The 15,833-nt window shown below is 37.7% G+C and overlaps 1 protein-coding gene across 1 annotated transcript in view; it reads left to right on the forward strand.

The window, feature by feature from the left end:
• The window catches only part of LOC130708371 (serine palmitoyltransferase 1-like), a 46,427-nt gene extending 30,866 nt beyond the window's left edge, over window positions 1-15,561 (forward strand). The window contains exons 7-9 of the mRNA XM_057548202.1: window positions 3,479-3,568; window positions 9,217-9,324; window positions 14,711-15,561. The gene's annotated coding sequence lies outside the window, so the exon portion shown is untranslated. The remainder of the gene's footprint in view (window positions 1-3,478; window positions 3,569-9,216; window positions 9,325-14,710) is intronic.
• The last annotated feature ends 272 nt before the right edge of the window (window positions 15,562-15,833 follow it).

The raw sequence follows: 15,833 nt of genomic DNA on the forward strand, positions 1-15,833 counted from the left end.
TGGTAATTTGTCATGAAAACTTGCCTGTGGATCACATGTGGACATTAAATAAGGGTGTTTCTGCTTATTAAATGTACCTCAGATTAGAGAGTCAAGCCTGATAGTAATTGCCTCATCATTGCCATAATTATATATGGCAAATGTGGGGGAAGGTTATCTAGGCAGCTTTCTACAAGAGAGAGAGAAAAACAGCATGCATTTTGGGGGTGGAGGGATGTACACTCAACTCTACAGAAGTAACAACAGAACTCATTAGGGCATTAACAAGATGTATCTAGTGAATTCAAAATAGGCTTATTCATATCAGAATAAATCATGTATCGATTCACCAGAAGAAACCATGGCGGCAGATCTTAATTAATGAATTTATGAACAAAGTGAAGACTCTTTCTCCCTACCCCAACCTCATCCCAGATCTCTGAGCAGCTGCTCCCTGTGGGAAGCAGCTGCCTCACGCATGGTTTCCTTCTACGTTGCAACCTATTTACACTTCTTCTCGAGCACCTGTGTAGTCCCTTGGGACAGGGAGGGAATTAGGCAGGTGGAACTTGCTCCTTGTTGTTCTGATAGAGAGTGGAACAGAGGAAACGTGTTCAAAGCATCACTGTTAGAATTAGCATTTATTTGCCCCTGACAACATGAACAGAGAAGGTAGTTCTGTGGTCTGTGGTTCTGCAGCAGGAACCACTGTGTGTGAAGTGTACTGGGAACCTGGTCACCACATCCTTTGTCTCAAACACCACTTTCAAGTGGACTTTCCCAGTGTAACTCATCCGTTACTAGAGTAACTGATAAAAATGCTCATCACATCCTTAATTTTGTGTTAATTTCCATTTTCCCAGATATTTGAATTATTCCTTTTGGATTCTGTCATCTTTGTTTAGGTGATAGCCTAAGAGCAGCACTTCATGATTATACACATTCGTGTGGTGAATACGCATAGACTTCTGCTATTTTATGCTAGGTGTGCTACAGACAGTGTTTTATAAGTATACAATTTAGAAGAATGTATAGGGAAAATCTTAAAATTGAGACCGTTCCACCAATGAATTCTTTCTACAGATTGTAAAAAGATGTCCCTTTTCTGATTCAGTAATAGAATGCTACCGTATTGAAAAACACTGCCTTAGAAAGTGTGACCAATGAACCAGTCTGCTGTAGAGTTATTTCGCCAAGTTAGCATTGTACAAATTTGGAAGACAACATATTCAAGTTCTGTGTGTGTGTTGTATAAGATTTATAATCTGTGGAACTTTTTTTTTAATGAATAACAAGAAATAAAGTTATCTTAAAATTTATTTCCATTTTATAGTTTTTACCTTTTTACTAATTAATTTATACCACATATTCCTGCCAAGAGTAGGCTTTCTAAATTACTTTACATTTTGGTTTTTAGAAATAATTCTTTTTTAATTTTGTTTTCACAAAAATAATAAATGTTAAAATTTTAAATATTTTGTACTTAGATGCTTATATTTCCTTTGAAAGTAAGTTAAATAATCTGAGTTTGGATCAAACTCTTTTTGTCAGTTTCCCAACTAATGGAGTTCATATGTTTTTTCATTCCTTTTCTTATAGAGTTCTCTTATCCCATATTAATCCTTCTTAAAAAAAAAGATAATAAGTAAAAACAGCAGTTCATAGAAGAAATGCAGATAACTGAGCAAATAGAAAATAGTCTGACCTCACTAACAGTTACAGAAATTAGGGTAAGAGTTTTTGCCTGTCCAATTAGGGAAAACTTTTTATGGTAATAATCAGTGCCACACTGATGTACAGGGGGCCTTCCAAAAACTCTGAGGAGAGCTTCAGTTGGCACAGCCTTTCTAGAGGGTAAATGGGCAGGTATATTCTGGGATTCTTAAATATCTATACCCTCTGGAGTGCTATCTTTAGAAGAGAATCAGAAATGGTGTCAGAGATCGAAGGGTATTCACGTGATGTAAAAAAACAAAATGAAGGAAACAACCTAAATCCAGCACTGTGGGAACAGTTAAATAATTTACGGTGTATCTACAAGGTGGAATATTAAATCTCCATTAAAATCATGGTTTAAATAATATTAAATAATGTGAGAATGTTCACAACATAATATTTTAAAAACTCAGGTCCTAGAACGATTGCAGTAAAATCCTGATTTGAACAAGGTAATTTACAAAGATATGTATTTACGAGAAAAAGTTACCAGTGTGTGGTGTAACGAGCTCATTTGTTAAATTCTTTTTTGTACTTTTCCATTTCCCAAGAATATTCCAAAAATAAAATATTCCTTCATTGAGTATTTTAAGATCATAAGAAAGATACTTTGTGTTTTAAAGGCAGGGAGAGGCGGGATGCCCCCAGGTCCTCAGCTGTGACCTCCCAGCAGACCCGCAGCCTCAGGTTTGACTTAGGGACGGAGTGAAGATGACCAAGAATGGTGTAAACTTTCGCATGCTTCAGCCGACACTTTTTTCAGTATTACATACAGCTGCGGGTTCTAAAATACCCCTTAAAGAATAGCTCTGATATTTGAGTTTCTAGTTGTTCATTAGAAGCTTAGAGGCAAGAAACCTTTGAGTAGAAAGGTGGCGGCAAACTCTGTGGAATTTTTTCAGTGCAGCATACCTGAAACATCTACAGATTCAGCAGTGGGAGTGGTTTATTAGTGATTTGACGTCAGTGGGGTGTGGGAAGGTGTGTGTTACTTGAAAGAGTCCCTCCACTGCACCACCTCCGAACATGACTGGGTGAGGTCATAGTCCAGTTTTACTTGAACCAGTAGTGAGGAGGAAGGAAGGAGAAGGGTTTCATCTGTTTTTTGGTAAGTAAGGGAGGTCAGGGTTTGTCTGTTTTTTAACTTTTTATTAGGAACATTTCTGGCACATTCAAAGGAAACAGTAGTATAGTGAAGCCCCCTGTACCCTTCTCCCGGCTTTGTTTTCAATATTCTGCCACTCTTGTATCATCTGAACCGTCACCTAACTCCCCACTCAGTCTCTGTGATGATGATGATTATCATCATCATCATTAGAGTTCTTTTTATTTTAGGTAAAATTTACATTGAAATACATTAGTCCTAGTTATACAGTTTTGACCAGTGGTTATACCCGTGTAGCCCAGGTATCATGGCCCCCATCATGACATAAAATGCCCCCATCTCCCCCAGAAAGTTCCCTTGGGTCCCTTCCCAGTCATTCTGGGCTTGGAGGGTTTTGTTTGTGTTTTAGTATTCTCAGTGTCTAAACAGTTTGTGTTTGTGTGTGAGGCCTCCTAGTTGACTGTGTGACCTGAAAACATGTCTGAGAGAAGAAAGCACTGTTTTTCATCTCAAAATAACAGGATCGCAAACCTTGAGCTTGAAATTAATATAGTCTATCTATTTGTTGATTTATCTTGGTGAATAAATCTTGTAGGGTGAAAGTGCTAGAGAGCTCATAACAGATTTTGTATTTGGAGTTACTGAAATTTAAAACATCTATTTTTTTTTCTTTTAAAGAATCCTCGCAAGGCTCGTGTAACTCGACGTTTCATTGTAGTCGAGGGGTTATATATGAATACTGGAACTATTTGCCCTCTTCCAGAATTGGTGAGCAACTATGTTTATTTATTATTTTAGTATTCAGACTATTTGGCAGTTAGGCCTTTTGTTTATGACCATTTTTAATGTATAATGTCTTCATTGCTTTGCTTACTATGTATCATAAGCACATTCTGATCATACTAGAGAAGTAGATTAACATTAAATGCCAACCCTGACCTTTAAAGAGTAATCAAGACTGAGTTTTATAAAACCAACTTTATGGAGGTATAGTTGACACGTAATAAAATATACTCACTTTAAGAGTACAGTTTGATAAGTTTTGACAGATGTATACTCCCCTATCACCATCACCACAGTCAAGATATAGAACATTTCTGTCACTCCAGAAGTCCCTCATGCCCCTTTGTAATCAGTACCCCATTCCTGGCCGCAAGCCACCGTTGATCTGCTTTCTGTTCCTGTAGTTTTGCTTTTTGTAGAATTTCATATAAATGAAATCATATAATATGTATTTTGTAAAACTCAGCTTTTTAAAAGGGGATACAATACACTGTCTTTAGAAACCATGACTATTGAGATTTTTTTTTTTTAGGTGAAATTCACATAACATAAAACTAGCCATTTTAGAGTGTAGAGTTCAGTGGCATTTAGTACGTGCACAGTGTTGTGCACTCATCAACTAGCTAGTTGTAAAACCTTTTTGTCACTCCCAAAGAAGACCCAGTACCCATTAAGCAATCACTTCGCATTTTTCCTTGCCCCTAGCCCCCACCAGTCTGCTTTCTGTCTATATGGATTTACCTATTCTGGATATTTCTGATAAATGGAATCATATAATATATGACTATGGCTTCACTCACTTAGAATGTTTTCATTGTTTATCCAATTTGTGGCATCATTTATCAGTACTTCATTCCTTTTTTCTTCTTTTTTTAAAAATTTATTTATTTTTGGCTGCGTTGGGTCTTCGTTGCTGTGCGCGGGCTTTCTCTAGTTTTGGCAAGCAGGGGCTACTCTTCGCTTCATTCCTTTTTAAAGCTAAGTAATATTCCATTGTGTGGGTATATCACATTTTGGGTTTTTTGTTAACAGATATTTGGATTGCTTCACCTTTTGGCATTTGTGAATAGTGCTGCTGTGAACATTCATGTACAAGTATTTGTTTGAATCCCTGTTTTCAACTCTTTCATGTATGTGCCTAGCAATGTAATTGCTGGATCATGTGGTAATTCTATTTTTAACTTATTGAGGAACTGCCATACTGTTTTCCACAGTGGCTTGTACCATTTTACATTCCCACCAGCAATGGAGGAGGGTTTCAGTTTCTCCACATCCTTACCAATGTATACTTTTTTTTTTTTTTTAATTTTTGCCAATCTAGTAGGTGTGAAGTATATTTGCATTTCTGATTTGCATTTCTTGAATGACTAATGATGTTGAGCCACTTTTCTTGTGTTGGCCATTTGTATATCTTTGGAGAAATGCCTCTAGAAGTCCTTTGCCCATTTTTAAACTGGGGTGTCTTTTTGTAAAGTTCTTTATGTATTCTGGGTACTAGACCCTTAATCAGGTATGTGATTTGCAAATATTTTCTCTCATTCTATAGGTTGTCTTTTCATTTCTTTGATAGTGTCCTTTGATGCACAAAAGTTTTTAATTTTGGCAAAGTCCAATTTATCTAGTTTTTTGTTGTTGCTTGTGCTTTTAGTGTCATATCTAAGAAATACATTGCCAAATCCAGGGTATGAAGATACACCCCTATGTTTTCTTCTGAGGTTTTTATAGTTTTAGCTCTTATTTTAGGTCCTTGATCCATTTTGACTTAATTTTTGTATATTCTGTGAGAGAGGGATTCAACTTCATTCTTTTGCATGTGGTTATCCATTTGTCCCTTTACCATTTGTTGAAGAAACTATTGTTTTCCCATTGAATGGTCTTGGCACCCTTGTTGAAATCAGTTGACTGTAGGTATATGGGTTTATTTCTGGACTCTCAGTTCTATTCCATTTGTCTATATGTCTAGCCTTATGCCAGTACCATGCTTAATTACTTAATTCATGTAGCTTTGTGGTAAACTTTGAAATCAAGACGTGAGTTCTCCATTTTTGTTCTTTTTCAAGATTGTTTTGGTTATTTGGCGTCCCTTGAAATTCCATTTGAATGTTAGGATCAGCTTTTCCATTTCTGTAAAAAATGGCATTGAGATTTTTTATAGGGATTGTAGTGAATATTTAGATTGCTCTGGGAAGTATTGCCATCTTAATGATACTGAGTCTTCTCATTGATGAACATGGAATGTATTTCCATTTATTTCAGTTTTCTTCAATTTCTTTCAGTATTGTTTGTGGCTTTTACTGTAAAGTCTGGTACCTCTTTGGTTAAATTTATTCCTAAGTATTGTATTCTTTTTGATGCTAAGTATTTTATTCTTTTTGATGCTATTATAGATGGAATTGTTTTCTTAATTTCCTTTTTGGATTGTTCACTACTAATTATAGAAATACAGATGACTTTTGTGTATTGATCTTGCATCATTCAACTTTTGCTGAACTTGTTTATTAGCTGAAACAGTATTTTTGTGGATCTTATTCTGTATATAAGATCATGTCATCTGTGAATAGAGCTAGTTTTGCTTCTTCCTTTCCAAGGATGGATGCTTTTCTTTTTTTTTTCTTGCCTGATTGCTCTGGCTAGAACTTCCAGTACAGTGTTGACTAGAAGTGACAAGAGTGAGTGTCCTTCCTGCTCTTTAAAGGGAAAGCTTTCAGGCCATCACCATTGAGTGTGATTTTAGCTGTGGGTTTTCCATAAATGCCCTTTATCAAGTTGAGGAAGTTCCCTCCTATTTCTTATTTGTTGAATGCTTCTCTCATGAGAGGTTTGGGGTTTGTCAGATGCTTTTTCTGCATCAGTTGAGTTAATCATGTGGTTATCCTTCATTCTATTAGTATGGTGTATTACACTGATTTTCCTGTAATAAACCACCATTGCATTTGACCATTAAAATCTGAATCTCTGAGTCCATCAATTGAATAGGGATTCAAAATAAAGGTTTCATATCTTATTTTTTAAGTTTTTCACTATTTCTTGAGGAAATCTAGATACATCCTAAATGTCAATAAAAGAGATTTGTTTTCCTCTCCTTCCTCTTGTGAGTGTCAAAGACTGATAGAATAATGTAGGGGAGAGATAGTCGGCCACAAGATGTTAGAACTGTATGTTACAGGGGTACAATAATAAATCAGTACTGATGGGCAAATATACAGCCAGTGAAACAAAATGTAAAGTGTAGGAACAGATCAAGTACCTAAAGTACTGAGTATGTAAAATTACAGTATACAAATTAGGGTTTGACAAAAGGATTCCTGTTTTGTTTTACCTGTCTGTTTGTGTTCCAGTACTGTGATAATATTATTAAATATTTTCTAAAACATGGTTTTTAGAGACTATCTCACTCATATAATACCTCTTATTAATGGATGGGAAAGAATTAGTATTGAAAAGATGTAATTCTCCCCAAATTAGTTTGTTCATTGTTAATGAAAATTCAGGTAAAAGCCCAGTGAGGACCCCTCTCCCAATTTGATATTGATTCACAAGATTAGCCTGTAAAATCTTTTTTTTTTTTTTTTTTAATGAAAGCTTCTTTATTTATTTATTTATTTATTTTTGGCTGTGTTGGTTCTTCGTTTCTGTGCGAGGGCTTTCTCTAGTTGTGGCAAGCGGGGACCACTCTTCATCGCGGTGTGCGGGCCTCTCAGTGTCGCGGCCTCTCTTGTTGCGGAGCACAGGCTCCAGACGCGCAGGCTCAGTAGTTGTGGCTCACGGGCCCAGTTGCTCCGCGGTATTTGGGATCTTCCCAACTCAGGGCTCAAACCCGTGTCCCCTGCATTGGCAGGCAGATTGTCAACCACTGCGCCACCAGGGAAGCCCTAGCCTGTAAAATCTTGATGGTTAAAAAATAAATTATCAGACGCATGATATGAGACATCAACCCATCTTATATATTTCTGTGCATTATTTCTATAGTTTCAGTGGAAAAAATCATAGTAATTAAACATTTAATAATTAAAATTATGATTCTGGCACAAGAGAAGATTACATGAGTCATGGAAAGATTTAAGAGCCCAACTTCTCATGTTATATATATAAAAATTTAGTGGTTGAGGGACATCCCTGGTGGCACAGTGGTTGGGAATCCGCCTGCCAATGCAGGGGACATGGGTTCGAGCCCTGGTCCGGGAAGATCCCACATGCTGCAGAGCAGCTAGGCCAGGGCGCCACAACTACAGCAGCCTGGGCGCCTAGAGCACGTGCTCTGCAGCAAGAGAGGCCACTGCAGTGAGGGGCCTGCACACCGCAATGAGGAATGGCCCCCACTTGCCGCAGCTAGGGAGAGCCCGTGTGCAGCAACGAACACCCAACGCAGCCAAAAGTGATAAATGAATAAATAAATAAATAAATTAATTAATTAAAAAAAATTTAGTGGTTGATAATCACTGTATTTTAATTCAGCTGTGAAACTTATTACATACATATCATAAAGGGGTAAATCAATTAAACACTAGGGGGAAAAAAATCTGTACATATGTTCAGCCTCCCAATGTATAAACCAAAAAATTTATGAAATAATTAGAAGAACATATAGATAAATATGCATCTAAACCTTAGATGGGAAAGGACTTTCTTATAAGCTGGAAAACAAAGGGGAAAAAAAAAGATTAAAAAACATATTAATGAAAACTTTTTCTGGATTAAAAAAATGAATCTAAATTGGAATAGTGCCTCTGAGGGAAGAATATTTACAATATTTCCCTAGGAGTTTTTATGTATAATCAGACCAGTATTTAACAGATAGATTACATGTCTATACTCATAGTGTCTTAACAGTTCCTTCTTTAAAAATTGGCATTGTGCTGTGTATATTACTGAGTTAAATTGAATCATTTTAGAGCATCTAAAGTACAGTTAATTTTCATTATTCATGGTAGTTATGTTCTATAAAGTGTGTGTGTATATGTGTGTATGTGTGAGTGTGTGTGTGTGTGTGTGTGTGTGTATATATATATATATATATATATTTATGTTCTATAAACCTGCTGCAAATACTGAATTACCAAATACTGAACTTTTGCTCCTAGGGCAAATACAGAGTTAGTTTTCTGCAACCCTCTAGTCACCACGTTTTCATCAGTTACTCAATACATAACCGTGTTTTATATGTGTTTCTGGGTAAAGACACCTTATTTAGTGTACACCGTTGACGTAGCCATATTGAACTCACAGCCGGCAGTGCTCTAACTCCGGCCTGAGTGCAGTTTATGTGACACACGCATGTTTTCCGTAAGGCACATCACAGCCTTCTTGCGCTGAGGCCCTCTGGGCCGAACTTCAGCGCTGTGCTTGGGGGCCATTGTGAACAACAGAATCACAAGGAAAAGCACAAAATGCGAAAAATGTGGCAGTAAACAGAATGTGAGAAGGACACTTGTTTGCAGTATAAGCTGAAGCAGTAGCCTGTTAACTCAGCTGGGAAGGTGCATTTCAGGTGACTCAAAGTTTTTCACCACCCTGCACATATGCCCTAAGTATTGATTTGGAGGTTACAAATAAATTTTAGCAAGTAGGCAGATTCACAAATACGAATTTTATGAATTTTCAGTATTTTAAAGTTGTGTTTATTTACCACTTAGGTTAAGTTAAAATACAGATATAAAGCAAGGATCTTTCTGGAGGAAAGCCTTTCGTTTGGAGTCCTGGGGGAGCACGGCCGAGGAGTCACTGAACATTTTGGAATCGATGTAAGCTCTGCTTTTTTGGAACATTCCTTCATATAGTAACCATGCAGTTCCATCCTGCTGGGCAGGTTTCATGGGCACAAGACAGTGTTCCTCATCGATGTGCAGGGTGCAGCTTTGGTGTCTGTCACTTCACTGAGCCCACAGAGGATTGGGTCAGCCAGACCAGGGTCCCCATCTTCCCTTGGAACTCAGTGGCTAATCATAGAATTTGTGTTCTGTTTGCACGGTAACATTTGATCCCAGCTTTCCGTGTTTCTTCTCTAGAAACAGTTAAATTTGCCTTCCATTTTTTCTTTAAAACCAGTAAGAATTCTCTAAGTTGTCCTTTAGAAAGTATCATAGCAGTGAAAAGATGTTCTTTCTAATATTTAAAATTCTGTATTGTTATTTGTGTGTATGGGGGTGATTTATATATATATATATTAGAAATACCACCAGCATGGATTCACAAAGCCGCTCAAGGTCCCAGACAACTGGAGTGAGTTTTTTATGTTTTCTCTTGCTGAAAGGAAATGAGCCTCAACTAGCCCTACTCTTAGTGGGTTTTGCTCCTAGAGCCTCGGAGAGGAACAGTGTGGGCCCATCTGCAGAACCTGTCCTCACCGACCACTGTGTAACCTGCCCTTACCCACCGCTGTGTGGTTGATGTGAAGGAAGCTTTTCTCCAAATCTTGTGCATAAAAGTTTTGCAGCTTGTGTTAAAATGTTGAACTATAAAATATAAACTCACCTTAGATTATTTGCATCCCTCTACCCATACAGACCTAGAGAAAAATGTAGAGCAGAATGACTATCACACCAAGTTGACTGAAGCATACTCTTCAAAGACAAACTGACATTTGGCAATGAAATGCACTGAAGAATTTAAGATAAATGGAAATTAATTCAAGTAAAATTTACACCAGAGCAATTTTTAAGGCATGAAAATTTTAAAGAAGGAAAAAGCACTATCTAATTTCACTGTTCTCGTTTTCTCACTGCTTCCAGCAGTTGTCTCAGAGGTAGTATTTATAATGGCTTGAGTAAGAGTGCAGAATGTATGGACCTTATTTGGACCCTAATTCAAACAAATACTGTGAAAAACAGGCTTTGTGAGACAGAGATACTTGAACACTCAGTATTTGATATTAAGAAATTTTTCATTTTTTAAGTGTGGTAATGTTTTTGAAAGAGGGCATATCTTTTAGAAATGCACACTGAAATATTTATAGATGAAAACATGTAAGGTCTGAGATTTGCTCCAAAGAGATGAAGAGGGCAGTAGGGGGCTTATACGTGGAACAGGATTGTCCGTAAGTTGATAATTATTGAATCTGGTGATGGGGATTCTTTATACTTTTGTATATGTTTGAAATTTTTCATAATGAAAGGTTAAAAAAAAAGAAGAAGAGTGCGCAGGTTTCCTTGTTGGATCTGTGGAACACTTGGAAAAACACCAGATGTGATCTGACCAGTCATTATTATGGCCATCAGTGAGTAATTACAGAATGGCTACTGTATGCAGGATGGAACTTGGTGCTGGGGGCTGGAGCAGACGGTGAGGACCAAAGGAGTGCTGAGCCGTTGAGAAGGTTGTGGGTACTCAGGAGCCCAGTGGGCACATTAGGTTCATCCACTGCCCAGTTGGTCCACTTTGGTCAGAGCCCATGATGGCCCATTGCCATCATGTTTGGATAAATTGATTTCATTTTTGAAAAGGTGGAAAAGGTAAATGGAATGTAGTACTTGTTCCAAAGTGCTCAAAACCCTGATAGATTTCTTTTTATTTCTCTCAAGTACCTTCTATGGAGAAGGACAGCTGAGACCACTGTTTTAGCAAGGAAGTGATCTTATCTTTTACCTCTGAATATGTTTAGTATCAAACAACTTTAGATTTCATCTTTTATCTAGCTCTTCCACTGTGAATAAATTGTCGATGAATGATGGAATGGCAAAAAAGTATAAAGTGAGACATCTTCAGAGGTGGGCTATGAAACATCGGTCCTTTTAACAATTGATTTTGTATGACTTACCCTTTATTTTCAAGGAGGTAGTTTGAATCCAGATGTTGACATTAGTGCCGAAATTTTGTCTCTAGGATTGACATTGGCCTTTCTTTTTTCCCCCTCCTTTTCTTTAAATTGAGAAATAACTCCCACTGTCCCTCTTTTCTGACAGATTGATGATATTGATCTTATCAGTGCCAACATGGAGAATTCACTTGCTTCTATTGGGGGTTTCTGCTGTGGCAGGTCTTTCGTAATTGACCATCAGGTGGTCAGAAATGAAGACAGCCTAAGAGACCTCTGGGACAACATTAAACGCAACAACATTCGCATTATAGGGGTCCCAGAAGGAGAAGAGAGAGAGAAAGGACCAGAGAAAATATTTGAAGAGATTATAGTCGAAAACTTCCCTAACATGGGAAAGGAAATAGCCACCCAAGTCCAGGAAGCGCAGAGAGTCCCATACAGAATAAACCCAAGGAGAAACACGCCGAGACACATAGTAATCAAAGTGGCAAAAATTAAAGACAAAGAAAAAGTACTGAAAGCAGCAAGGGAAAAACGACAAATAACATACAAGGGAACTCCCATAAGGTTAACAGCTGATTTCTCAGCAGAAACTCTGCAAGCCAGAAGGGAGTGGCATGATATACTTAAAGTGATGAAAGGGAAGAACCTACAACCAAGATTACTCTACCCGGCAAGGATCTCATTCAGATTCGATGGAGAAATCAAAAGCTTTACAGACAAGCAAAAGCTAAGAGAATTCAGCACCACCAAACCAGCTCTACAACAAATGCTAAAGGAACTTCTCTAAGTGGGAAACACAAGAGAAGAAAAGGACCTACAAAAACAAACCCAAAACAATTAAGAAAATGGTCATAGGAACATACATATCGATAATAACCTTAAACGTGAATGGATTAAATGCCCCAACCAAAAGACATAGACTGGCTGAATGGATACAAAAACAAGACCCATATATATGCTGTCTACAAGAGACCCACTTCAGACCTAGGGACACATACAGACTGAAAGTGAGGGGATGGAAAAAGATATTCCATGCAAATGGAAATCAAAAGAAAGCTGGAGTAGCTATACTCATATCAGATAAAATAGACTTTAAAATAAAGAATGTTACAAGAGACAAGGAAGGACACTACATAATGATCCAGGGATCAATCCAAGAAGAAGATATAACAATTATAAATATATATGCACCCAACATAGGAGCACCTCAATACATAAGGCAACTGCTAACAGCTATAAAAGAGGAAATCGACAGTAACACAATAATAGTGGGGGACTTTAACACCTCACTTACACCAATGGACAGACCATCCAAAATGAAAATAAATAAGGAAACAGAAGCTTTAAATGACACAATAGACCAGATAGATTTAATTGATATATATAGGACATTCCATCCAAAAACGGCAGATTACACGTTCTTCTCAAGTGCGCACGGAACATTCTCCAGGATAGATCACATCTTGGGTCACAAATCAAGCCTCAGTAAATTTAAGAAAATTGAAATCATATCAAGCATCTTTTCTGACCACAACGCTATGAGATTAGAAATGAATTACAGGGAAAAAAACGTAAAAAAGACAAACACATGGAGGCTAAACAATACGTTACTAAATAACCAAGAGATCACTGAAGAAATCAAACAGGAAATAAAAAAATACCTAGAGACAAATGACAATGAAAACACGACGACCCAAAACCTATGGGATGCAGCAAAAGCGGTTCTAAGAGGGAAGTTTATAGCTATACAAGCCTACCTAAAGAAACAAGAAAAATCTCAAGTAAACAATCTAACCTTACACCTAAAGAAACTAGAGAAAGAAGAACAAACAAAACCCAAAGTTAGCAGAAGGAAAGAAATCATAAAGATCAGAGCAGAAATAAATGAAATAGAAACAAAGAAAACAATAGCAAAGATCAATAAAACTAAAAGTTGGTTCTTTGAGAAGATAAACAAAATTGATAAGCCATTAGCCAGACTCATCAAGAAAAAGAGGGAGAGGACTCAAATCAATAAAATCAGAAACGAAAAAGGAGAAGTTACAACAGACACCGCAGAAATACAAAACATCCTAAGAGACTACTACAAGCAACTTTATGCCAATAAAATGGACAACCTGGAAGAAATGGACAAATTCTTAGAAAGGTATAACCTTCCAAGACTGAACCAGGAAGAAACAGAAAATATGAACAGACCAATCACAAGTCATGAAATTGAAACTGTGATTAAAAATCTTCCAACAAACAGAAGTCCAGGACCAGATGGCTTCACAGGTGAATTCTATCAAACATTTAGAGAAGAGCTAACACCCATCCTTCTCAAACTCTTCCAAAAAATTGCAGAAGAAGGAACACTCCCAAACTCATTCTATGAGGCCACCATCACCCTGATACCAAAACCAGACAAAGACACTACCAAAAAAGAAAATTACAGACCAATATCACTGATGAATATAGATGCAAAAATCCTCAACAAAATACTAGCAAACAGAATCCAACAACACATTAAAAGGATCATACACCACGATCAAGTGGGATTTATCCCAGGGATGCAAGGATTCTTCAATATACGCAAATCAATCAATGTGATACACCATATTAACAAATTGAAGAATAAAAACCATATGATCATCTCAATAGATGCAGAAAAAGCTTTTGACAAAATTCAACACCCATAAAAAAAAAAAAAAAAAGCATTTCCTTTTTAAAAAAATTTTTTTTAATTTTATTGAAGTATAGTTGATTTACAATGTTGTGTTAGTTTCTGCTGCACAGAAAAGTGACTCAGTTATATATATATATATATATATCCTTTTTCATATTCTTTTCCATTATGGTTTATCACAGGATATTAAATATAGTTCCCTGTGCTATACAGTAGGACCTTATTGCTTATCCTATATATAATAGTTTGCATCTAAAATAGCATTTCCTTTTGTCCAAGCCCAAAGCCCAAAGCCCAAAGCCCCTGGTGACTTTAAGTTCACGGTTCTGTTTGTATGACCAGCAGAGTTGAGAATTGCAGTGTGCCTGGGACTTCCCTTTAAACAGCATGCTTCCCACTGCCTAGTACAAAAGCACAACACAGGAGAACAACAAACATTATCAACAGCATTTTTTCTCTTGAGTGTATTCATTTTAGCAGTTCAAATTCATTTTTCAAGTTTCCTATAAGCAGTTTCTCTATTAAATTGGATTCCTCAGAACTCATGTGAACTCTACACTCTTTTTTCCTTCCCTAGTAAATTAGATTTGTTTTGGTTTGTTTTCTTTTGGAAATAGGATTTTGATTAAATTTTGTTTCCTTTGAAAGAATAAAGCAGTGAAAAGAATAAAACACTTTTAAGCAGGTAAAATTCTATTCTTCTCAGGAAGTGGAGAAAAGTTCACCGGCAGAACCCAGGGAAGATCTGGGCTGATTCCAGGCTGGCGTTGGGTTAAGCTGCAGTGCCTGATTCAGGGGCAACCGCACTGGGCAACCGTCCATCTGAGAGATGAAAATCCCTCAACTGCTGCTGGGGTGAGTCTCCTTGGTGGCCCAGATGCATTTCAGGGCCCAGCGCTCACTCCTGGCAGAAGCACTGCCCTGCAGTGGGCCCTGGAGCTGCCTCCAGTTCAGACACGGCCAGCTCACTCAGGGATCACTCAGGGGCCATTCAGGGCTCCCCCATTTGGCTCGATGAACCTTCAAGAGAAGGTAGGCCACTAGAATCATTTTCTACATTCCAAATATTTATCTGATATGATCTTTGAACCCTTTATAAAGATATTCTCTACAGGTGCATAGTAGTAGTATTAAAGATCATCAATTAAGAGAAGACATTTTAATTAGAAACTAATATAGTCATTGGAAAGAATGTTTATATTTTGCTCATTATAGGGAACAGAGATAGAGTTTGCTAAGGACCAAGGACTCCTGGCCCTGGGTCCTCTCAGTGGCTTCAGAACCAGGATGGCCTCTGCCACAGTGTTTCCCAGAGCTGCTCCCATCCATCGACTCCTCCTATTCAGAGAAGCGGAGAAAACCTGTCTATAACAGGTCTCCTAAAAGACAGTGAGGGGTCACGGGGTCCCAGCTCATGCAACTAACTTATTCCTGCCTCTCTGTACCTTGATGGGTAATGGCCGGACCACAGGAAGTATTTGCAACTCCTAGAAAAGAAGGGGATTACAAATTAACACAATGTAAATATAATAAAGTAAAATGTTATCCTAAAACAGAGAGGTGCACAACTGTTTTTCTTTTACAACGTGTCTCTGTCTCTAACTAGCTAGGTGACTTTGAACAAGTCACTTTATCCCCTGTCCTTCCGCCCCTGAGTTGTTCCCTCTGAAAAATGACTGAATTTGAACTTGATGGCTCCTGCATGCCCTTCATGCCCCGCAGTCCCGGGCACTCTGGGCTGCCATGCGGGGATGATGGCTTCTTGGCAGCTGAGGCATCAAGTGAGAGCAGCATGGTGTACCAGGTACTTGCAGCCACAACTTGATTTA

This window comes from Balaenoptera acutorostrata, chromosome 6, assembly GCF_949987535.1.
Source record: "Balaenoptera acutorostrata chromosome 6, mBalAcu1.1, whole genome shotgun sequence".
Taxonomy (NCBI): domain Eukaryota; kingdom Metazoa; phylum Chordata; class Mammalia; order Artiodactyla; family Balaenopteridae; genus Balaenoptera; species Balaenoptera acutorostrata.